The following is a 25823-nucleotide window of genomic DNA, read 5'->3' as shown; positions in this document are numbered from 1 at the left end:
AATGGGAAAATGACTTAAAATGGTAACGAAGTATCAAAATTGTATAAAAATGACCATTATTGTTATTTTATTACAAAAAAATACCAATGAACTAATATTTTATACAAAAAATACCATTTAACTTTATGTTTTGTTCTTATTTATCCTCATGGTAACCGGGTATTCAAGGTAATTGTCTACCACCATATCCATCACCTTATTCCACCAGTTTCACTGAATACCACCCTTAATACCTCCATTATCATCCACCATAAGCAACTTTACAATATCACCAAACGCCCCACCATCATCCCCTACAATTTACGTGTAAGGCAACCTCCATTCACACACTTTCATCATTTTCTTCACCCTACCTGAACCACCGAACACCACCACTTTCCATCCATGATTCCCACATTCAACCCCCATAACCTTTACAACCTTCAATCAATATAAACCCCCCTTATTTCTCCATCACAGCCACACCCTTTAACCCACCTCCATTACAACCACCATCGACACCATTCCCTCTCCATTGTTGCCATTCCCTGTCACCCCAATTACAGAGCACCCACCCGTTATCGAGCCTCAAACCCACACATTGATCTCTAAATTTCTAAACCCTATACATCGTCCTCTTCACCCTTTAAACCTACATAAAACACGAAAAAGAAAGGAAAAGGAAGGGTGGTGATCGAATCAAGAATGGTGACCCTTTAAACCTACAAAAAACATGAAAAAGAAAGGAGAATGAAGGGTTGTGATCGAAACAAAAAAAGTGAAGAGGTGGGTCAAGGGGCATACCTGTAATCGAAAATGGGTGTGAAGAGGGAAGGTCTCAGTGATGTATTGGAGGATTGCTTGAAGGCTCCTGCAATTCCGCTTTTAAAATCGATCAAAGCTCACTGGTGATCAAGCATACTCTTTGATGGCTGATTTCAAGACAGTGGGTAGAGACACACATCTTGTTGAAGTTGGAGATTCATTCTTCTCAAACACGGTGGATGGGGAAAGCCCTAAATTGTTTCAATTTGGGTGAAATAATGAAAGGGAAAGCCACGAGTTATTCCAAATATATCTTATTTTCCTCATAAATAAAAAACAATTGGGTAACCTAGAATAGCAGGTAACCTGGTATTTTTTATACTAAAATAACAATAATGGTCTTTTTTTGTACAAATTTGATACTTCATTACCTTTTTAAGTCATTTTCCCTACACAAGTAATAGACAAAACCACACTCAAAACCTGTACAATGTCAAAAAGAACTCTCAATACAATGATAAAAAGAATCAACACGCAAACTACTCTATATTTCTTCTTTATGTTTGCTTCTTCGTATCCAACCACGATCAAACATCATCAACAAAGAGAAGAACGTTGATCTTCTTTATTTTCCCTGTCAAAATACCAAAGCTCAAACACCCAATACAAACACACATGGATTTCTGTCAAAAATAAAACCCATATCCCCTCCATTATCATCGATTTTCCAGGAAAACCCAAACACCCCAATGATTTCTATCAAAAAAAAAATCTAAAAAAAAAGAGTGAACTTGATACCGATCGAAGCAGCAGACACACAGAACCCTCGCACTCCTCTTCCCCTCCTGTCGAGCAAACCCACAGACAACCCCGTCATCGTCGCTGCTTCTGCTCGCGACGCCTCCCAGACCCCCGTCGGACCTCTTTCCCCTTCGTAACTTCTTCCAAGACAGAAGACGAGCACTCCCGCTGATTCGTCTCTTCCTTCCCGTCCGAGGTCAAAGCCGCCTCGCTGCTTCTATCCTTCTCCTTCTTCAGTCTAGTCGAACGCCGGAGTCCATCACCGATGGCGAGTCGAGCGACGAACCTTCGTGCTGCCTTTCGACCCATCGATTGTTCGTTCTCGTCCGCTTTGTTCATTCTCGTTCCTTTTCTTTATCCGTTCAAACAAATGACAACGATTAAACTACAAGGTCGCCGGGGATCGGCCTATCTCTCCCTCCACGTGCGATTGACCCAGTGACGGATCCTCGTTAGCGGCCAAGGGGGCCATGGCCTCCCCGGTTTTAAGCTTGCTAATATATTTATATATATATGTTATAATTATGTAATTTAGTTATAAGATAATCACTAATATCTCTAATTAACTAAGAAATTAAATTGTTAATTAACAAAAACATCAGAAAATCACTAAAAAATTAACAAAAAGATCAAAAAATCACTGAAAATATCAAAACGGCCCTTCTTTGATTAGAAAATGAAGTAAACAAGGAAACTATATTATTCAATTCTATAAAAATACCAAAAATATATCTTAACATCTTTTTTAACTCAATAATTGAGAGTGTCGAGAATAGGTAAACCCCAAAAATATAATATGGCCGCCGGAAAAATAGTCACAGAACTTCACGGAAGAAAAACGTCACCGTCGGACGACTCACCTACTCTTCATATCCATCGTCGCCAGATTTATCTCATTCTCCACACTCGCTTTCTCCCTCCCCTTCGGCGGTCGGCTTCTTACCTCTGGTCTCCGTGAGATTTGTTGTTTGCGACTGTCACTCTCCTCCTCGCTAGACTAAGTCGTAAGTTTTCTTTATCTCTCTATATGTATTTCTTTCTCTTGCTATCTCCTATATGATAAAAATTGATAGAGAAAAGTAAAACCTAAACGAAACCTAAACAGAGCCAGGCTAAAAGGCAAAAGCCCGAAACATCAATTAAAGACTGCAAAAAAGAAACAGTAGTCTGTTAAAAAAGAGCTTTATTTTTAATTTGTTTTTTATCAATCATCACTATTAGAGTCTTCACATTTGATACAAATACATTTGATAAAAAAACGATTTTTACAATAAAATGTAAAACAATATAAACAAAATACACAAAATTAAAATACTCATTACGAGACAGTATGATCTATTCATTAAGCCATAATTTGTTATTTTATTTTATTTTTTTTAACTTATAATTTAATGAAAAGTAGCTTTTTTTTTTTTGTTAAAATGTAGTTATTAATTACTATTTTGTTTTGTTATATGTTAATTGTGTTATCTATTGAACATGATAAAACAAATGAATTTCTAAAAAAAAAGGCAAGTCTTTCAAAATTGTGAAAAAAATAAATTGTTTATAGATAAAAATAGACATATGTAAGAGCTCCATTTTAACGGATCAAATTAACAACATTTCATAATTTTGTACCAATTAAATTAGTTTGTACGTTCCCCCCCCCCCCCCCCCCCCCCCCCCCTGTTCTTATTGTCCGTGTTCCGCCCCTGGATTAACCGGCAACCATCATACCCCTCACCTGATTTTGTGTTTCCCTCATCTGCCATCACGTTCCTTTCAAATCGTCGTCTATTTCGTTCACGACTCTTCTTTTGATCAAGCAACTAATGACGACGTGGCATAAAATCCCTAGATTAATTAAAGTTTGACAATTAAACATAATAGAGAAATCTCCAGAAAAGTCCTAAAGTTTTAGTCTAATTTATGAAAAAATCTCAAACTAAATTTTGATTACAAAAAAACACAATACCGGCTAAAACTTCGAAAAAACCCTTTTTGGCCGGTTTCGTAGATTTAGCCGGTATTCTGTCATTTTTCGTTAGTTTGCTCAAAATATTAGGACTTTTCTGAAAATTACCCGATAACCAAAATATTGGGATTTTTTTTGAAAATTATTATGAAATTAATGGATATTATTATTAACAAATCATTTATAAACATAAAAAATATTTTTTATTATAAACAAATGAAATACATTTGTTGCTAATTTCTAGGAATATAATGGTTGACTATGTATTTCTCTATTGTTTGTTGACCACTTCAAAGTCTTTATGTTTTTCCTATGTATCGTTGTGGGTGTCATAGTGAAAAGTACTTTGTTAGGCGTGACCAATACAAGAGTTGATAATATTTATTATTACACAATCAATAAGTGTCTACTTGTTATTAGGCATGATGTTCTATGATCACGTGTTATTAGAAAATATCATTACATGAACATATAGATCTTTCATTATATTCTTTAACCTAACTACCATCTAACCTCCAAACATTACCCGATAACAACCATAAAATTACACACATCTATCGAGAGTGAAAAGCAAACTTTGAATGAAAATTTAAGTAGATAATCACCCTTCACTTGTTTCCATATAAATTATCATTCACGGTTCATTTTTCACATTTTATAGATGTGCGTTAGCCGATGGTTTTTAATATGTAATGTATGAATGTTAGTTGGTAGTTAGGTTAAACAACATAAAAGGAACACCAACATTAGAGGAATGCTAACTAAGTTCATCTCACCATCATACCTACAACAATGCATAAGAAAAACGTAGAGAGTTTGAGTGGTCAGGAAGCAATAGAGGAGTACTTAGACCACCAATTTATTCCTAGAAATTAACAACAAATGTATTTCTTTTTTATAATAAAAATATTTTTTATGTTTATAAATGATTTGTTAGTAATAATATCCATTAATTTCATGGTAATTTTCACAAAAAGTCCCAATATTTTGGTTATTATGTAATTTTTGGAAAAGTCCCAAAATTTTGAGCAAACTGACGAAAAAGGACAAAATACCGGCAAAATCTACGAAACCGGCCGGAAAGGGTTTTTTCGAAGTTTTAACCGGTAGTTTGTGCTTTTCTGTAAATAAAATTTAGTTTGGGGCTTTTTCATAAATTAGACTAAAGTGTTAGGACATTTCTGGAGATTTCCCAACACAATAAGCCCTCCATGATATTTCTTTACATATAAGCCCTAATTTTCTTTCAACTTTGATACATTTACAAAAGAACCCCTACAACCATATTTATATTAGAAATCAATCCCAATCCCCAAACCTTGACCCCATTTATTCAAAACAGTCCCTTCCATAGAGTTTTCTTAACAATACTAGTCCAAGACTCAAAACATTAAACTTATTTAAACCTTTTCAGTCCCTCCATTTATTTATTTTAACCAAAGCAATCCTATTTTGGTTAATTAAATTACCAAATAGCCCCCAATAGTTTAAACTCGTTACGAAGTGGTCTCGGAAATATTTCAAAGTTCAAGAATGGTGGCTTTGTGGTTTCTCATGACAAGTTTCTCAAAAGAATCCGAATTCGAACAACTCGAACCCACGCTTCAAAGGTGAGTGCTTACTACCCCTTTTTAATATTTTAATTCTTTCGAGGGGGAATACATGTGCCTAAATATTATGTTTATACAAATCAATTTCCTTTTTATACGAAAATACCATAAATCTAATTTACAAAAATATTATTATTTAACAATTTACCATATTGTTATGAATAAACTAGTAAAATTTTTCCGTATAAGTATTAGGGTGATTTTATCGTGAAATAACCATTTCACATAACAAATACAACACGATACAAAATTATATGATTTTCATGTGACATTTCAAATTATAACAAGCACATTATGAAACCATGTAGTATTTCAAGGATTTAAGCTATTATTATGCATGTTTATTTATATGTATAAGTACACAACATTTATACATGTACCTATGTCCATTAATTTGAAACATTCGTTTTTATAAAAGCGAGCACACTACACTTTTGCATGCATGTCAAACATACTCGGCTTTTATAAACCTCATACAACGATATTCATTATGCCTAGTGACTTAATCACAATTAAGTTAGGGCTGAGAGTTATTCACCAACTTTTTAGTTCAGGGTTTTTTAGTGAGATGTTATTCATTAGCTGAGTTTAAAGACTTAGCCTACCCACACTACTATAACCGTTGATCTTCGGAGCGAGATACATATGTATATATCTATATGGGGTTGACATCCCCACATGCGGTTGCTAGCTACAACCCTCGATCGAGCACTCGAAGCGGGTGATAGGTGTCTACAGTTTTTACTACAACATCCAATGAAGCGTTGTAGGGGGTACACTCAAGTCATATAGCTCTGTTATAGGACTCACTATAAACATTAGCTAGAATATCTCTCTCTCACTAACAATCATGGGCTTGGTTGTTTTCAAAACTATTTTTAAATATGGAATTACTTATGTAACAAAGGAGCTTGGTTTTCTAGGATATTCAAAGGTTTATTGAACATAATTTAAAGTATGGATTTACTTATACAAAAGATACATTTTGGCTTTCAAGGATTTATTACAAACACAGTTTAAAGTATGGATTTACTTACACCGAAACAGATTTTGGGCTTTTAAAGACTCATTGAAAACACTGTTTTAACTATTGTTATACGTACAAAGATAATACTTTTTAGACTTATTAAAAGTATTACCGCTTTTAGCAAAAAAAACCTGTAACATTCACCAACCTTGTATTGACCCTCAAAACTACATGTATTCTCAAGAAATCACTAAACAGACATTCAAGATGGATTGGATTACATGTGACCTAGTTTACTTACTGTTGTATTATTTGTAAAAACCTTTTATTCAAATATCAAGATGGAACATGAATGCTATTTTGTTTATTGTTGTACGTGATATATATATATATATATATATATATATATATATATATATATATATATATATATATTCAAATTGTCGATGATCCATGAACTTAGTCGTATAAACCTGCGTGTTCCGCCGCCTCGGCCGGGGGTGTGACATTTAAGAACGGTGAAAAGATCAATGACATGGATCTAAATTCCTTGTTTGGTAACTTACAAACTACAAAGAGACCAAATCTCTTCGAAAATAAATCATGAAAGACTCAAGAAAAAAGAAGTCTATTTACCTTATATTTTGAAAGGAAGAAATAAAGCACGTCAGAGACTCAGATAACTCAGACCAGGGTGAAGAGAGTGATGAAGATCTCACAGGTGATCTTGTTTCCAACATTGCACTTATTGTCAAGCGCTACGAAGAAAGCAGAGCAAGCGGGGTTAAAAGAGATCAGTTTGAATGGTGGGGCACCAATGCTGGAATGGAAGCTATTGTTGTAAGAGAACTCCGCCAGAGGTGAGTAGGAGTCCCAGCTCCCACCAAAGTCGATAACCCAAGCTCGTAACATATCCTTGAGATTCTGGACGGTCCGCTCGCTCTGACCATCCGTCTGCAGATGATAAGATGTACTGAAATGCAACCGCGTGCCCAGTTCCCTCGTGGAACTTTTTCCAGAAACAGGATGTGAAACGAACATCACGGTCTGAGACAATAGAGGCCGGTACCCATGGCGAGCAACGATCACGCGGATATACATATCGGCTAACTTCTCGGCCGATAAACTCTCCCGAATAGCCAAAAAATGGGCACTCTTGGTCAATTGATCCACGATGATCCATATAGCATCAAAACCCTTTGCCGTTCGTGGCAACTTGGTGATAAAATCCATCGTCGTCTGTACCTATTTCCTCATGGGAACCTCCAGAGGTTGAAGCTTGCCATGCAGCCTTTGATGCTCGTCCTTGACCATCTTGCACGTCAAGCACCTCTCAACATACCAAACGATCTCTCGCTTCATGCATGGCCACCAGTAACTCAGACGCAGATCTCAGTCTTCCAATTCTCCTCACGCACGCCCTTGGCTTGAGCCTCCTTAATCAATCCTATCAGTGGAGAGTCCATCGATATCCCCATACAAGCCATCCCAATCGAAGACCCAGCCGACTTGCGGCTTAAAGCATCCGCCACCATGTTCACTTTACCCGGATGGTTAAGGATCTCGCAGTCATAGTCCTTAACTACGTTCAGCCACCTGCGTTGTCTCATGTTCAGGTTTAGCTGATCCATGATGTGCCTTAGACTCTTGTGGTCCGTGTAAATGGTACAGTGGACCCCATAAGGATACTGTCTCCAAAGCTTGAGAGCGAATACCACCGCTCTTAACTCTAAATCGTTCATGGGATATCTCCTCCTATGCGGCTTCAACTGCCGCGATGCATAGGCTATAACTCGTCCCCTCTACGTAACGACTGCTCCCAACCTGTTGATCGATGCATCACAAAATACTAAAAAATCCTTAACACCCTCAGGGAGTGTTAAAATTGGTTCCTCGCACGGTCTCTGTCGTAGGGTCTCAAATGCAGTCTGCTTCTCAGGGCCCACTAGAAATCCACTGCATAACCGTCTCGATTTTGGCCGGATTAAACAAAATTCCCTCTTGGTTAACGAGGTGTCCAAGGAACTAGACATCTCATAGCCAAAACTCGCACTTCGAGAACTTGGCATACAACATTCTCGCCTCAAGACTCCCAATAAATCACGGAAGTTCTCCTCATGCTGCTCTCTGGTCTTGGAGTAAACCAAGATGTCATATATAAACACAATGACCGAGTGGTCGAGCATCGGTTTGCATACCCAATTCATCAGGTCCATAAATATTATCGACGTGTTGGTGAGCCCAAATGGCATCACCACGAACTCGTAATGTCCGTACCGAGTCCGGAACGCGGTCTTCTCCACGCCATCTTCCCTCACTTTGACCTAATGATACCCTGATCTCAAATCTATCTTGGAAAACCAAAGGTCATTTATCCATGGGAGGGATAAAGGTTCTTCACCGTCAACTTGTTCAGCTCCCGATAGTTAATGCACATCCGGTGTGAACCATCCTTCTTCCTAACAAAGAGAATCGATGCTCCCCACAGAGAATTGCTCAGACGAATGAACTGCTTGCCCATCAGCTCCTGCAACTGAGATGACAACTCCTGCATCTTAGGCGGTGCTAATCGGTACAACGCCTTGGCGATAGGGGCCGCACCTGGCACAAGGTCAATCCAGAACTCGACCCGCCTCTCTAGAGGAACTCTGCGTAACTCCTCCAGAAACACATTAGCGAACTCTCTAATGACAGGGACCTCTGAGACTGAGACATGATCCCTATCCCGTGTATCCACCACATATGCTAAATAACCCGCACACTCGTGTTGAATATACTATCGAGCCCTGGCGGCTGGGCAGAACCCTGAACCCATCTTGGTGCTCTCGTCGAATATAAACAGTTCTCCCCCACTTGGGGTTCAAACTACCACATGTTGGCCCTCGCAATCGATCATGGTATAGAAGCGACTCAGCCAGTCCATACGTACTATCACACAAACGTCTCCCATGGATCAGAATCAAGTCGATCAGAAAGGACACCCCGAAAATCTCTAGATCACGACCCTGATAAACTGATGAAGCAGATACCCCGTGTTCATTGGCAATTGAGACTCGCAATGGACACTTTAGCTCTCCAGAAGGCAACCCGAACCCTCTGCTAATCAATCGGGAAACAAATAACCGACTCGCCCTCGAGTCAAACAATGCAAGAGCAGGCAAAGAGTGCACTAGAAATGTACCTAACGTGGGTACAAACATATAAGCATACCATAAACATAATCATCAAGATAAGGGATAGAAAACATACCAGCTACCACATCTAGTGTTGTCCTGGCCTTCTCGTGTTGGGTTTTATGTACTAGAACATTCCTATGGTGCACATACAACCCTAAGTGCTTTGAATCTAAGCTTTCTCTAGTTATAAATGCAATAAAAATTCCAAAGCATGAAGCCTACAACTAGCATACAATTTTTCATGTAAATCATAAAAGCTAGTTAGAAGATTACCTCTTTGTTATAGCTTGTAGGAATTGATCTTTCAAGAGCCTAGCTAGCACCTCAAGTGTGATTCCTCAAATAAAATTATAACAAACCAAGAACAAGAGGATTAATTTGAGAAAGAGGTTGGAGACTCCAAAATCGTTCATATGCTTCATAGAACACAAGTGTACGATTTTGGCTTAGGAGGGTTTCTTTTATAGTGTGGGCTTCCTAAGGTTTAATCTTGTAAACCCTAGTCCATTTGCTTAAGCCTTTAAGCAATCCAATAATCCATATGATGGGCCTTATGGACTAACTCTTCATGGACTCCCACATAGAATTAGTCCATCCTAATCAATATGGATCATTGGTTAAAACTATAAATATCACTAATTGACTTAATCATTCCCTGTTAATTTAATTAGTCTTTTTTATCACTAAATTAATTTCAAATTAATTCTTGATCAATACTAATTAAATAATATGATTTCTCAATTAATATATTATACTTATAATATATTAATAAATCACATATAACCTCTTTCTCAAATATCCATCCTATCATATTGTTCCAGAGTGTTACAACCCAAATGGACCATGCTTGTATCGAGTCAAGTACATACCAATTATAGTTATGGGCTTAGACACCTAATCCAACACCACAACTATAAGCTATAATGCACGTCCCCGAGCCCTCAAAGGCTTTTCCATACCCTGAACCCCGTTAGTGATCTGTAATGTGGCCGATGTTGGAGCTTATGCCGACTTGGTGGCTAGTAGGGGAAACTGGGCCTTCATATGGCCCACCAGCTCTCAATGATAACACAATCTGACCCCAAGAAGTGGCAGTCAGTTGCGTGCAATCCCTAGTGATGTGGCCCTGCTTGCCACACATGTGGCACACCGAAGAAGATCGACAAACCCTATCATGCATCTTGCTGCACTCTCCTTTCGGCCACCAGATCCAGTATCAGCGGTCTTAGACCGCATCGGTGCAGGATACAACTGCGTCGGGGCCTGCCTCTGCTCCCTCAACCAGAGCTCGATCTCCAGCTCACGACACCTAGCGGCCTCCTATAACTCTAATAGTGTATCACAACGTTGGGTAGATACAAATTGTCAAAATTTTGGTCTTGAACATGCTCATATAACGAGTCACCTGAGCCTGCTAAGAAGCAAACTCTGGGAAAAACATCTCCCTCTCAGTGAACCTTCGGGTGATCTTCGTCACCAACTCCGTACCCTGTCTCAGGTCCAAGAACTTCTGAGTCAGTCTCTCATACTCAACCCTGGGAATGTAGCGGGTGCGAAACATATCTTTTAATTGATCCCATGTCACAATAGCCCTTTTCTCATCATAATACGGCCCAGTAACCAATCTCCACCAATCCTTCGCTCCGGACCTCAGCAGGTTCAGAGCGCACCTGACCTTCTGGTCAGCAGGGCAGGAACATGTGAAGAAACATCCCTCCACATCAGACAGCGACCTCATGGCTACAATCGCGTCCTTTGCTCCATCAAAAGACGGGGGCTTCATGTTATTGAAGTCCTGATACTGAAACACTCGTCCCGACCCAATACCCGCAACCGCCACAGCTGCAGAGGCAACAACAACAACATTCTCAATGATGGTTGCATATCTGTCATCAAAGTACTCCATCATCACGGTCTTGATAGACCCGAACATCTCTGGGATCTATCCCCGGAAAATCCCAACCACCTCTTCTCGGATGATCTCCCTGACACGATTCTCTGTCAATGCTGGCCTATCCTGGATGCCAGCTCGCGATCCTGACCTAGACCCGGTCTCCTATCGCCTTATAGTCATCATACTGATAAATACATTAGGATGATATCAGGTAATCCTCATAAAAAACGATGGAGAACCAACTCTCTACAAATTCTAGGGGTTGTGACTTCCTTGCTACGCGTATGGGTCTTGTGCTTTCAGTAGTACGGGCCCATACTACCTTCCACACCTAACCATGTTCGTCCCTGTATCATCACAACGCCCTAATATATATATATATATATATATATACACACACACATATACATATATAAATAGGTGAGTGCTCAATCCTCACTCCTAGAGGAATGCTAACATCTCACAATTGGCCAACTGACCCTGTACAACTCAGCCTATGTCACACAACCCTCCATTGGTGCCAAATGACTACCTCATGAATACAATCACATGCTCCATAGGTTAAACAATATTAGACTAAAAATCTTAGCCCTACAACGGTTAGGACTCATACAAGAGCTGCGCAGTAGGACTAAACCTCCCATCCTAAGATCATTTAAACCATGCTACATCTGACTTAGTGTATTCGCTTAATATCATAACATCAAATAACAGTATGGTATTATGGGGTCTACTTACTGGCTTTGGCTGATTGTACACTTCACATCCTCCTTTATTACTTTTGAAAGCCATTTTGAAAATCATTTTAAAATATTTACCTTAGTTTAAGACTGGATTCACACGAGTGTTCCTCCAATTCACTCAAACCAAGGCTCTGATACCAACTTGTAACATCCATAAATTTCACAAAAATTTAAAATTTTTTCAAGCATTCAAAAACCATTAATTATTACAAAATGTTTTCAAAATTTTTCATATGAGAGTATCCCAGAAATCCAAATCATAAAATGTGAGGAGGTGCACAATCAAGCCTTCACCTTCCCACGACCCTCTGAGGTACCTGAAACCATAAACCAAACTGTAAGACCAAAGCTTAGTGAGTTCCCCCAAAATACACACACTACAATCATACACATATAATGACAACTTATTATGGGTTCAATCATCCATTGGGATGGAATACCCAGGCCCTCAACTATCGAGTTGAAATACCAACATACTATGGGTCCAATCATCATCGGGATGGTATACCCTCGGGCCTCAACCATTGGGTTGGAATGCCCACAAACAATGAGTCCAATGATCCTCGAGATGGAATACTCTCGGCCCACAACCATCGGGTTGGAATGCCCACATACAATGAGTCCAGTCATCCTCGGGATGGAATACTCTTGGCCCACAACCATCGGGTTCGAATGCCCACATACAGTGAGTCTAGTCATCCTCGAGATGTAATACTCTTGGCCCATAACCATCGGGTTAGAATGGCCACATACAATGCTTGATGGGTTTTATATAAACAATCCTATGTGTGCATGCAACCTTATTTGGATCTATGTTTTCACTATTAGACATACAACTTTATGAACACAAAAGGAAACCCAACATGCATCTATAATTTTCGAAATTCACATATAAGAATAGAATACATACCTTTTGTTGCTATGTAGTAATAACAACTAGTTTCTTGAATCTCCTTAGCTTTTGAAAGCAAGTACCACAAGTGTGGTACCTCTAATGGCTCACAAACACACTTGAGTGAGAGGATGAATATGAGAGAGAGAGAGAGAGAGGAGGGAGAGTAGCAAGCTCACAAAATCGATTCTACTAGGGTTTCTCCAAGGGGTTGCCGATTTTGAGTGCCTTAGGGTGCTATTTATAGTTGAAGTCAACTAGGGTTTCAAGGTGGAAACCTTAATCCCTTAGCTTAGGACCTAGGAAAACCCATTGACTCCTTTCCATAAGCCCTTGGACAAAAATACCTAGATCCCTCTAGGATTTTCTGCCAACCCCTAATAAAGGTGATCCAATGGCCCAAAGTCTCAACTATCAAATAATTACAAAACAACCCCTGCATTTTTGTTAATTCCTTTAATCCCAAAGTTAATTCCTAATTAATTTCTGATTAAATACTAATTAATAATAAGATTCCAAATTAATATATTATTCATATAATATATTAAAAAAATCATATTTATACCCCAATTTATTATTCTTAACAATAAATTAGCCTCTCTCCCCAACATTCATCCTGTATAGTCACCAGTGTGAAGGCAACCCAAAAGGACCATGCTGCAACCGGGTCAAGTACATACCAATATAGTTATAGACTTAGACACTAATCCAACAATGCTCATATATCAGATATCACATAACAGTCTACAGACAATCAAACTGATCTACAGATCACTAAGCATGGCAACATCCTATCTTCCATGATACATATGTTGGGTTTTAGTATACTACAACATCCTATGGTGCACATACAACCCTAAATACCTTGGATCTATGTTTTCTCTATTATACATTCAAATATGAAGTTTCCAAGATATTACCCTATACTAGCATAAAAATATCATATACTTGGGTAATAAAATAGATAGAATACATACCTTTTTTTGATGTAACTTGTCTTCATGAAGCTTGAGTGCCTAGTGCCCCAAGTGTGACACCTCAAATGGTTCACACAACACCATGAACACTTGGAATAACCTTGAGAATAAGGATACTTTGGTTCTCTCTAGTGAAATCGGCATTGCCCTTTTGTGTACACACACTAGTGCCAATTTCACCAACCAAGGACATCTTTATATAGTGTAAAGATTAGGTTTAAACCCATGAACTTTCATTTCATATGATCCATGGGTTAAACACTCCATGGACTATCCATGAAGCTTAGCCCAACCTAAATGAACTTGGCCCACCACACATATATATCTAAGAGTCCATACTTAATTAGTTCATTTTGATCACTTAATTAATTATAAATTAATTCTTGATCAATACTAATTAAATAATATCATTATATATTAATATATTAGAACTTATAATATATTAATATAAATCACTAGTATCCTTTTTCCTCATCTTGTCAATCCAATTGTCCCGATGCCATGCAACCCAAATGGACCATGTCGGGTCGGGTCAAGTCTTACCAATTACAGTTATGGACTTAGACATTAATCCAATAGTCTCCCACTTGGATAAGTCTAAAACTATTATTGCATATGACTTCAAGAACCGACTGGAAATCGTAGCTCTCAAAAGCTTCTGTCGAACTCTGACCTTGTCGATGAAATTTGACCTTTTTCGATGACTTATCCATTAGATAAGGGATCATATATTCCTCCATTCTAGATATCATATAGACTGAGACATGGATTATAAATCATTCTCTCTGTCCATTTGTTGTTTCTTGATTTCTGATTCATGATGACTGACTAATTGAACATATCAAATCAGTCCTGGCTTGGCCAAGCACTCACCTGTATCCTCATTAAATCATCGAGGGGCCCACAAATATCGATTTTATCCCGAAGGTAAAAGGAATGGATAAAATTCGACTCATATGGCTTGTTCTACTACTTGTTAAATCATACACAAAGGCACGTTTTATAACATCGAGTTACCAATGCGTTTTCGTGCAATCAATGTATAATCAACTCATAGTAACAACTCATATCTCTAGGTTTGACGAATATAAGATATTATCATCTCATGATCACTCGTGATAAAATCCATGAAGTGATTCCAATGAGCGTGGGTTGAATCCAATACTCAGAACTTATGAGCACTCATGAGTGTTGTAGCACAACTTTGTCCACCAACTTGGACCTCTACAAGCCAACCCATGATAATCTTGATTCATATCTACTTCTAGCATATGACCGACTGTGGATGGTTTGAATAACTTAGTCATTTCAGAAGAATAACCTAGTTTATTCTGGAAGTCAAAACATGCAAAATGAAACACAAGAATAATTGAATCTAATATGGTATCAAAACCTATGAATATAAATAAAACAACTTTTATTTATCACCATACTTATTGCTCATTATTTATTTTTTCGGTTTTATCAACTTTATACTTGAATTAAAAACACTAGTTGTCCCATGCTCTAAGCATGTACACTATGTTTTTTTCTAAACAATAGCTTTGCCATACACCAAGTATGCACTCTATGTTTGTCTATGATCCTTACTTTGTGAAATAAACCAATTGACCAAACTTTCAATGATTCTAATTTCACACTCATGAATTCTTATGACAAATGCACGAATTCCAAATTCATGCCATTTTACCAAAATCTGTTAGATTCTAAACTTATATGCAATGATTCTCTTGTAATGATTATGCACAAAGTCACAAAGACTTGACAACAAACATTACAGAGCATTCCAAAGGAGATCAACTCCTTGGAAACATCCTTCTTGCATTAAGTTTCCTAATCTTACATAGATTTATTGAACAACTTCCACCAATGGGATCATTTCCACATTCCCCTTTTTACTATCACTTCTGAACAAGAGGTGCCTCTTTTCAGAATATGTTAATATGGTCCTTCCAACAATTAACACTATACTTCCAACTGTCCCTGAGCAACCAATCTTTGGTAAAACCTTGGATTGTCCTCGACAATTGCTTAATCATTTTAGTCATATCCAATTCTATACCTTTTCCCTCTTAATGCCCCAGGCATTTTGAAAATTTAGAAAGGACAAATATTATAGCACATGTAATCGATCTTATACCCAAAACAAATGGGACATGACTCATAATGTCTCACATAAAGACATGATTCTAGACCAGTCTTTTGCTACAATATTTCTATTTGCCAAGTTCTCATAATTTAGATTATGAAAAGGGATGCCGTAATCATAATCAAATTTTAGAACACAAATAATACACCCATATATAGAATTTCCTTATGTTGAGCCATTCCAACACAAAATTCATATATATATCCTTGACTAAAGATGATTAAAACCCCAATCTAAGCTTTTAGAATTGAAACGAAGTATAATTTCCTCTCCCTTAATTATAGCAAAACAAGTTTTTACCAATTGAAACCTTTTGTTTTCTATAATTAACATTGCTAACTTGCAACACTAACAATAATTATCATGCTCCCACTAACTTGATGATTATTAGCATAACACATATGCTCCCACTAGCTTTGACATGTACTTAGAAACCAGCTGGACTTCTAGAAGTCAATACTTTACTGACTTTCTTACCAAAGTTCAGATTTCTGAGACGAGATTGCCTTGATAAGACTTTATCAAAATCATACACCTTATCTTAGATAGCTCACAGGTGTGTCTAAACAATTTTAGAACTATGAAAAGGGATGTCGGAATCATAGTCTCAATGGTTTAGATCTTTGCTATCTACTTCAAATCTACTTGGTGGAAGTGTTTCCTCACCATCATTTTCATGAATCGGAGACAAACCTTATGACCCTTAGATTTTATGGTGTATGTGTTCTTATCCACGTGAATTTTTCAAAACCATAATCACAAGCCAAGGATAATTAAAAAAATCCAAACTCATATGGACTAAACTCAATCTTAATTTCTTGCCACCTAGCAGCTCAAGGGTCTACCATTGCTTCCAAGTTGTTATAGAACCAATTGAGAACTCTAAGAACTTATATACAAAGCCAACTTTAACTGGAATGGGCACAAAAATAGAAATATGTCAACACGATAGGTTATAAACCTCACGTCGTGTGCTAGTGTTAAACTACAGGTTTTTATTCTTGATTAGATCTTGAAATTCTTTTCAGGATCTTTAAGACTCCCACTGTCCTCTTGACATATAAGACTATCATGCCAAATATTCAATAGATAGTGCAATTCTTTATCAAGACAAACACTTCACACAATTGGTCTTAGTTGGTCTTTGTTTTATCCAAAACATCACAACTTACCAATTACAAATGTAAAAGAGTAGGATACTTTTACTCTTACATTTGACTAGTGTTATAAACCTTCATTCAGATGTATCACTCAAGTTACAATCTTGGAGTATGACTCTAAGACTTTTTTGGAACGAAGTATGAATCATCTTCTTGATTTAACCACTTCAACAACTCATAACTCCTCTTCTTAGCTATCAAAATGCACTTAGAGGATGAATTGTGATAATGTCTCTTAAGATAATCATATAACATGATACTAAAGTACTCCCCCATCTTTTCTGATTTGAGAACCTTTTGTCCTTCTGCCTAATTTGATTCTTCTCATTCGTTCTGCCATACATTGAAAATTTTCCAATGTTTCAGAATTATACTTAAACTGGTAAGTATAACCATATTTACTAAACTTTAGTAAAACATGATGAATAGTCTTATAGATCTTTTGTGGTGGACTTTGACTAGTGCACAACAATGTGTACTTGATCCCTTAGTCCTTCACTTGACTCACATATAAATGTGAACAAGGAACTAGTCTTAATTTTCTAAAGCTAAAAGTTCTCATTCATCATACTGAATAACTTGTATGATTCCAAGTTTTGGTCCAATTGAAACTTGGGTGATAAGAATCTTTCCTTATTTGGTAAAATTAGACTCTACCACAAAAGAAATAATCAAATTCATATTTCCAATATTACTAGAAACATACAAACATCAAGTTTTCATAAATACCATTGTAAGGAGATATAAAATAAAACAAAGACAAACTTTTATTTATTTAAAAAATGCGGAAAAAACTTTTCCTTACAATGCAACTTTAAATGAAAACTATAGTATTACATGTTTCCTAGCAATCTATCATAACTCCTAAGAGTAACTTAAGAATCCGATCTTCACTCAAGCGATAGAAATCCATCTTTGCGATCAGATTCAACATACTCTTTCTTTAAGTTTCCTTCACTTTTCCTTTGATTCTTAAAACATCAACATGTGACCTAGTCACATCATGTAATAAGAATCTCATAATAGAAACTTAATCGAGTTAGATAGTGGACTTTACCTGAAGTTGAGTCAAACTTATTGACTTTACCAGCCTTATGATCCTTTAGGTAAAGTTGGCAGCTTCGCAACCAATGCCCTTTCCTTTTGTCAATAGAACCATATGGACCCTTTGGGAATGGTACATGGGACAATCTCAGACTTAGCCTTTTTCTTTACCATTTGGTCAACCGAGTTGACTATGGCCAATCCGTTTCCATTGGGAAGAGAAAGCTTTTACTGGGTATCTAATGCAACCATTGTCAATGTCCATTGAAGGTTTGGAAAGTTGATCTACTAATCAAATTTGCTTTACTAAAGCTCCAAATCATTGCTGATTCAGCAGTACCAAGCAAATAGATAAGATCACTAAGGGTCATGTCATAATCTATTTCATAGTAGTCCCAAAGGTAACTCACTATGTGACTTAGAAGGTGAATGAACATCCAACTTTCTTAAGACTTTGACACCCAACTCTCCCGACTTGTCAATATGTGAATTCGTCTCCAAGATGTGAGCACACATAGACCTTGCCTGCCATTAAGGCTTGAGTGACCTTGAACTTGTGGGTAAGGGAGAATAATTGGAGGAGGTGGAGGAAGTGAAGTTCCAAGAGATTTGGGAGGATCATAGATGTCTGAACTAGACATATTTTGGGAGATATTCAAGATAGTTGATTAAAAGTCCTTAATATAACACCCAATATGAGATATTAAGGCTAGGACCCTACAAACTATTCTATAACTCGGAAGAGGGATGCCGTAATCCAAGCTATAAAATATTTGAAGGTAGGTGAATGACGATTCACCAATTTCCACCAAGATAAACGAAATGTATTATTAGGTTTTAATTGGTTTTGAAACTCCTAGATTCTTTTGAGATTCATTGAACTGTTCAATGGCATGTTTCAATCTCGAGTGTGCCCTTCAGGTTTTGTAACTGGGATGCCGAGGATCACAAAACAAGGTGTGAAGTAACCATGAAAATAAACTTGGTACCCTTAATATTTACTCCTTAATCGATGTGTCGGTTAACCAAACACGCTCCACCGATACTATGATAAATATTAAGTTACCCTTTGCCTTCCTTGTTAAGTCTAGGTTAGTGTGCCGGTTAACCATACACACTACACTAACAACATAAACAAAGTGCAAAGTGTAATTTCATGGATTAGCACCTTATTCACATTTTCTCAAGTAACTAAGATTGGGTATTATTAAAAGTTTAGTTACTTAGTATTTATCATTAATACTTTTAATGAAGGGAGAATTCTAGTCCTTGTCCTACCCGTTCGGCTAACGACCCTCCACCGGTCAAGGAAGCGGTGGGTGAGAGTGGACACCCATTAAACTGTCATTTTATAGGCAATAACCTTATACCCCCTTATAGACCAGCTTCGTCAATGAGGCCTACTAACGGTAAGACTGACTTTACTCTTATACATATATATCAATATTATTAACTTATAATATTATAAAGTATAAGGGTTGAATTTTAACTTTTAAAATTCTAAGGGCTTAACTTGGAATTAAAGTATTCATGGGAAAACTTTACAAATTCCAAAAATTGAGGGCAAGTTTTGAAACTATTTAATTCCATAATTTATGTGTTTAAAGTAGTTTTAACTAAAAAACTCTTCAAGCTCCATAACTTGAGGACAAGTTATGGAAGACTTTAAACCATTAAAGAATGTGACTCTTCCTTATTCATAACTTATGGATTTAATTAAGGTTACACATTTTTTTATTATTTAATGAAGAGAATCTTGAACCTCCATAACTTGAGGACAAGTTATGGAGTCATAAAACCATTTAATGAGGACAAAACTCTTCATTTTGTAACCTATGACAACTTTTATGAGTTTTAAGAAACTTAAATGTGACTTTTCATGTAACTTGAGGACAAGTCACAAAAACACATTTTAGAATCAACTCTTAGATTAAAATGGATTGAAAACATATTATCACATAATTTTCTATTAATCTAAATCAACTCATACGATCATGATAATTCAAAAAAAAAACTTTTGGATTCCATAACTTATGGAGTTTAATGTGTTTGTTTAATGATGAAACTTTTCATGTTCCATAACTTAAGAACAAGTTATGGAATTCTTTAAAACATTAACACCAATTTTTGTAACTCCATAAAAAAACTTTGAATCAATTTTTTTTAAACCTTTTCATATCCATAACTTATGGAGGTTTCAAAAAACTCTTTAGATCAAACTTTTATTACTAATAAAATAATCATATCATTTTATCTTTTACTAAATTTGACCTAATTTAACTCATATAGCAAATGATTCAAATTTTAGAAATAGTTAGTTTTTCACAAAAATAAGTAATTATCTTAAAATTTGACAAACGTCATGTTTTTTTTCAAACTTTGAAAATAAAACATTTGCATCAATATAACAGAAAACAACCCATGGCTCTGATACCACTATTGGGTTTTAGTATACTACAACATCCTATGGTGCACATACAACCCTAAATACCTTGGATCTATGTTTATCTATTATACATGCAAATATGAAGTTTCCAAGATATTACCCTATACTAGCATAAAAATATCATATACTTGGGTAATAAAATATATAGAATACATACCTTTTTTTTTATGTAACTTGTCTTCATGAAGCTTGAGTGCCTAGTGCCCCAAGTGTGACACCTCAAATGGTTCACACAACACCATGAACACTTGGAATAACCTTGAGAATAAGGATACTTTGGTTCTCTCTAGTGAAATCGGCATTGCCCTTTTGTGTACACACTAGTGCCAATTTCACCAACCAAGGACATCTTTATATAGTGTGGAGATTAGGTTTAAACCCATGACCTTTCATTTCATATGATCCATGGGTTAAACACTCCATGGACTATCCATGAAGCTTAGCCCAACCTAAATGAACTTGGCCCACCACACATATATATCTAAGAGTCCATACTTAATTAGTTCCTTTTGATCACTTAATCAATTATAAATTAATTCTTGATCAATACTAATCAAATTATATGATTATATATCAATATATTAGAATTTATAATATATTAATATAAATCACTAGTATCCTTTTTCCTCATCTTGTCAATCCAATTGTCCCGATGCCATGCAACCCAAATGGACCATGTCGGGTCGCGTCAAGTCTTACCAATTACATTTATGGACTTAGACATTAATCCAACAACATAACATAAACACATAGAAACGTCCTATCTACCAAGACACCGATCTAACAGATCAAAACAATAATTCAGTAGGGTAATAATCCAAAGGGTCGGCGTTGGTGTCGTAGACCCTATCAGTATAGTGAGGAAAAGTCACATCACAATGTCGAACTGAACTGAAGAAATCAAAGTCCCGAATACAGGTCCAAACTCAAACACCTATAGTCATCATAGAACTAGTCCCATCAAGACCTAAATTACCAGAATACCCTCATAAGTCAAACTTGGTCAACCCTTAGTCAAAGTGAAATGACCTAAAAATACGACCCAAAAATTTCATTTTTAATATAACCAAAAATCATAAAACTGAGTATATCATAATAAAACCATGCGTTGCATTTCTCAAAAACCACACTAAGATACTGTAACAAGAAAACTGTGTCACAACTGTATCAAACATAACTAAGAAGACTGAGTCAACTCCCAGGATAAAAACTAAAGCTGTGGTGTGTGCAATGCCATCATCCCGAGCTCTTCCCTTTGCTTGCGGAAGTACCTGAAACCAAAACTGAAACTGTAAGCACGAAGCTTAGTGAGCTCCCCCCAAACTACCACATACCATACAATACATATAAAGCACATACTGAGCCTTGCCCACTGCATCAGACCGAAGTCTGAAACTAGCTGCATCGGACCGAAATCCGGAACTGACTGGGACCTTGTCCCCTGCATCGGACCAGAGTCCGGAACTAACTGCATCGGACCAAAGTTTGGAACTGACTGCATCGGACCGAAGTCCGGAACTAACTGCATCGGACCGAAGTCCGGAACTGACTGCATCGGACCGAAGTCCGGAACTGGCTGATCATGGCATAGCATAAAACATAACAACTATTATAATCACATATACTGCATACTGCATCGGAACAGAGTCCGGAACACATAACACAAACATGCTTGAATCACAAAGACGTCAAGCACTCTAACTACTGCATCAGACCAAAGTCCGGGACTACTGCTAATTAAACGGGCCGGCATTGTGGCCGTAGACCCGTTCCTACTGAAGGGAAACTCACCTCGTGAACTGGCTGCTGTGTGAATGGCTCTGAAAGCTAACTGCTGCTGCTCCGGTATCTCCCCGGCTACAAGTCCATAAACACACTCAATCAAATACTAAACACTGCACTGGGGTAAAATGACTCTTTTACCCTTGGTCAAAGTCAACTCTCGGTCAAAGTCAACCCACAGTTGACCTGACTCGCCGAGTTGGGCTGCCAACTCGTCGAGTCTCTAGTCTTACTTTTCAACCCTACTCGTGGCTACTCGTCGAGTATGACATCGACTCGACGAGTACCCTCTCGATCCAAGAACTCAGACAATCTTCATCCGACTCGCCGAGTCACATGAACAACTCGACGAGTTGTTCTTGAGCTCAAGAAGATTGCCTTGGACTCGCCGAGTTGTATGAACAACTCGCCGAGTCCCTCCATTACTGAGTCTGACCTCGAAATCGCTGAGTCCACTCCACTACTCACTGGTCCCACTCGGCATCGCTCAAAAAGGAAGAAATCGGGGACTCGCGACTCGACTCGCCGAGTCGTTCTTCCGACTCGTCGATTCACAACCATGCAACTATTCTAAACTCGATTCTGATTGAATCCATTACATACAAATGATAGATCTGAGTCCAATAAGCTGATTTACCACGTAAAGTTTCCAACTTTACGTGTACAAACACATGAAAAAGGGGATAAAGGCTAAAAAGGCACTTAAAAGGGTAGATCTAGGGTTATTATGCAAAATAGCTCCATAAAGGCAATAGATCTGGGCTCTACAACTCCTAAATGAACAGATCTAAGGATATCTCGACATAATAGGGCTTCCATATCATCATAAGGCTTGAGAAAAGCATCAACTAGATCTAGAAGAGTTCTAATGGGGTTTTAAAGCATAAAAGGGAAGGAAATCCGAAGAATACCTCAAAGAACTCTGGTTTGCCCTTGAATCTTTGCTCTACAACTCTTCTCCTTGTTCCTTTCTTCTTTTCCTTCTTCAAGCCTTCAAAAATTTAACATAAGAGCACTTAGATCACTCAAAAATGGATTAGGGTTTTCTCACAGCTCTCTGAGGGTGAAGGAGGCGAGATTGGGGGCTATAAGGTGGCTTAAATAGTGAGCAACCCGGGGATTTAGGGTTTCTTTCAGACAGACAGACTCGCCGAGTCCAGAATATGGACTCGCCGAGTCGCCGGCTAACACGTGCTCGAAATCCCGTCCCTACTCGGCGAGTCAGGCTATGAACTCGCCGAGTCCCTCTTGCAACTTCAAAAATAAATACCATGGAATCATCATACCGGAGACGGGTCGTTACACAAAGTCAACGGTCAACAGTCCATGTTGACCCAACTTAAACCTGAGAATGACCCCCATTTTGCACCAAAATACCCATAAACTTGTATAAGAAGAGATCTAAGGAATAGAAAGCCAAGGTAAAGACTTTTTACCTCCAAATGCAGGCCAACACGATGTAGATGTCAGATATACAAGCTTCTACCCGTTCCAAGTCTCCAAATCTTCAAGCCTCTTTCAATAAATGCACCAAACACACACTTTTAGGCTCACATACACACACACACACACTCAAAATAGGGTTTGATCGATTAGGGTTTGCTTGTGGACGTGAAAAGGTGGTAAGGAGGCTGGAAGGAAGGACTTAATGTCCTTTAAATAGGTTGCAGACCCTAAAATTTAGGGTTTTCATGTACAGACTCTACTCGTCGAGTAAGGTACTCCAACTCGTCGAGTAGGTTCCAGAAATCACGCATCCATATCACTCTCTACACGACGAGTTGGGGGAACTAACTCGCCAAGTAAGTCTATAATTATGAATATAAATCTTTAAAATTTATACCGGGGAGTCGGGATGTTACAAAAGGGGTCATTGCATGTAAGTTTAGATCTAAGACATTCTAGTAGTGGCAAGAATTTGGTATTCTTGCGCTTTTAGTAAGGATTTGGAACTGTCAAATGAGCGTTATTGAAAATGTATTCAATTGATCTATTTCACAATAAAAGGGCCATAGATATGCATGGTGTGCATGCTCGGAGCATGGCATGACTATTGTTTTAATTTAAGTGACAAGTTGATTACTCGAAACATTATACAATGAGTAAGGTCTAATCAATATGGTGATTAAATAACAAGTGTTTTATTTGTATTCAAAAAGTTTTGAAACCATATTGGATTAGGTTGTTCTTGTGTTTCACTTTGCATGTTTTACTTCCCGAATAATAGGATTATTCAAACTTCCACAATCAATCATACTTTGGAAGTAAGTAGTGAGGTAAGACTGTCATGAATCCGTCTATAGATTATCTAAGTGCTTATACATAGCAAATGTTTGCTGCTGTGTTCATGAGTGGTCCTGAAATAAGATTTAAGTATTGGATTAAACCCACGCTCATCTAAATCACTTCATTGATTTTATCACGAGTGATTGTGAGATGATAATACTTTACATTCTTGAAACAAAGACATATAGTTGTTGTCTACGAGTCGGTTGTGCATTGATAATACATAAACACATCAGTAACTTGGTGTTATAAAACGTATTGTTGTGTGTGATTTGATGAGTAAATAGTACAAGCATATGCGTTGAAGTTTATCCGTTCCTCTTACCCTAAATGGGATAAAAGCGATATATGTGGGCCCCTCGATGATTTAGTGATGACACCCTAAGCGTTTTGGCCATGGCTGGACTTATTTGATTTGTTCAATTAGTCGGTCATAATAGATCGGAAATCGGGAAACAACTCTTGGACAGAGAGAATGATTATGATCCATGTCTCATGTCCATACAATATCTTGTAGAATGGAGGAATATTCGATCTCTTATCTAACGGACGCATTACTGATATGATCAGAGTTCGACAGCTGATTTTGAAAGCTATGATTGCTAATCAGATTCTAAAGTCATACTTGCACTAATAATTATTAGACTTATCCAAGTGGGAGACTATTGGATTAGGTGTCTAAGCCCATAAATATAATTGGTTTGTACTTGATTTGATTATGAGCATGGTCCTTTTGGGTTGCCTTCACTCATGCAACTTGATATGATGACTAGTGGAGAGAGAGAGAGAGAAGGATTTATTATATGAATAATAAATTAGTACTCAAAATGATTTTATTAATATATTACAAGTTTAATATATTATTTGGAAATAATATTATTAATTAGTAGTTAATCAGAAATTAATTTGATATTAATTTTGGGATTAAAGGAACTGATTAATAATAGAGGGACTGGTTTTGCAAAAAATTGATAGTTGCAAAATTGGGCTGACGGACTCATTAATTAGGAGTGGACGAAATCATATAGGGAGACCCTATAGATTTCGTCCAAGGCCTTATAAGGAGGAGTCCATGGGCCGCTTAAGCCTTAAGCAGAAATTAGGGTTTTCTCCAGAAACCCTAGCAGCCCATACAACTATAAAAGGACCCCCACACATGATGATTTCGAACCCTATGCATTCCAAGAACAACCCT

The 25823-nt window shown here is 37.4% G+C and overlaps 2 long non-coding RNA genes across 3 annotated transcripts; both read right to left on the bottom strand.

The window, feature by feature from the left end:
• On the bottom strand, positions 1-2233 carry LOC111914811 (uncharacterized). Of its 2 annotated transcripts, XR_002857951.3 has the most exons (3): positions 1543-2138; positions 784-1378; positions 1-701 (listed from the first exon to the last, which is right to left on the bottom strand). It is a non-coding gene; the product is annotated as an uncharacterized LOC111914811 (long non-coding RNA). The 2 variants fall into 2 exon arrangements; XR_006184499.2 differs by lacking the exon at positions 1-701 and having other exon boundaries at positions 1085-1378; positions 1543-2233.
• Positions 2234-21607: 19374 nt separating this feature from the next.
• On the bottom strand, positions 21608-23640 carry LOC128126667 (uncharacterized). Its single transcript, XR_008224636.1, has 3 exons — positions 23254-23640; positions 22352-22417; positions 21608-21831 (listed from the first exon to the last, which is right to left on the bottom strand). It is a non-coding gene; the product is annotated as an uncharacterized LOC128126667 (long non-coding RNA).
• Between the last annotated feature and the right edge of the window lie 2183 nt (positions 23641-25823).

Source organism: Lactuca sativa, chromosome 6 (genome assembly GCF_002870075.4).
Source record: "Lactuca sativa cultivar Salinas chromosome 6, Lsat_Salinas_v11, whole genome shotgun sequence".
Taxonomy (NCBI): domain Eukaryota; kingdom Viridiplantae; phylum Streptophyta; class Magnoliopsida; order Asterales; family Asteraceae; genus Lactuca; species Lactuca sativa.
This window is presented reverse-complemented; position numbering and strand designations above follow the sequence as displayed.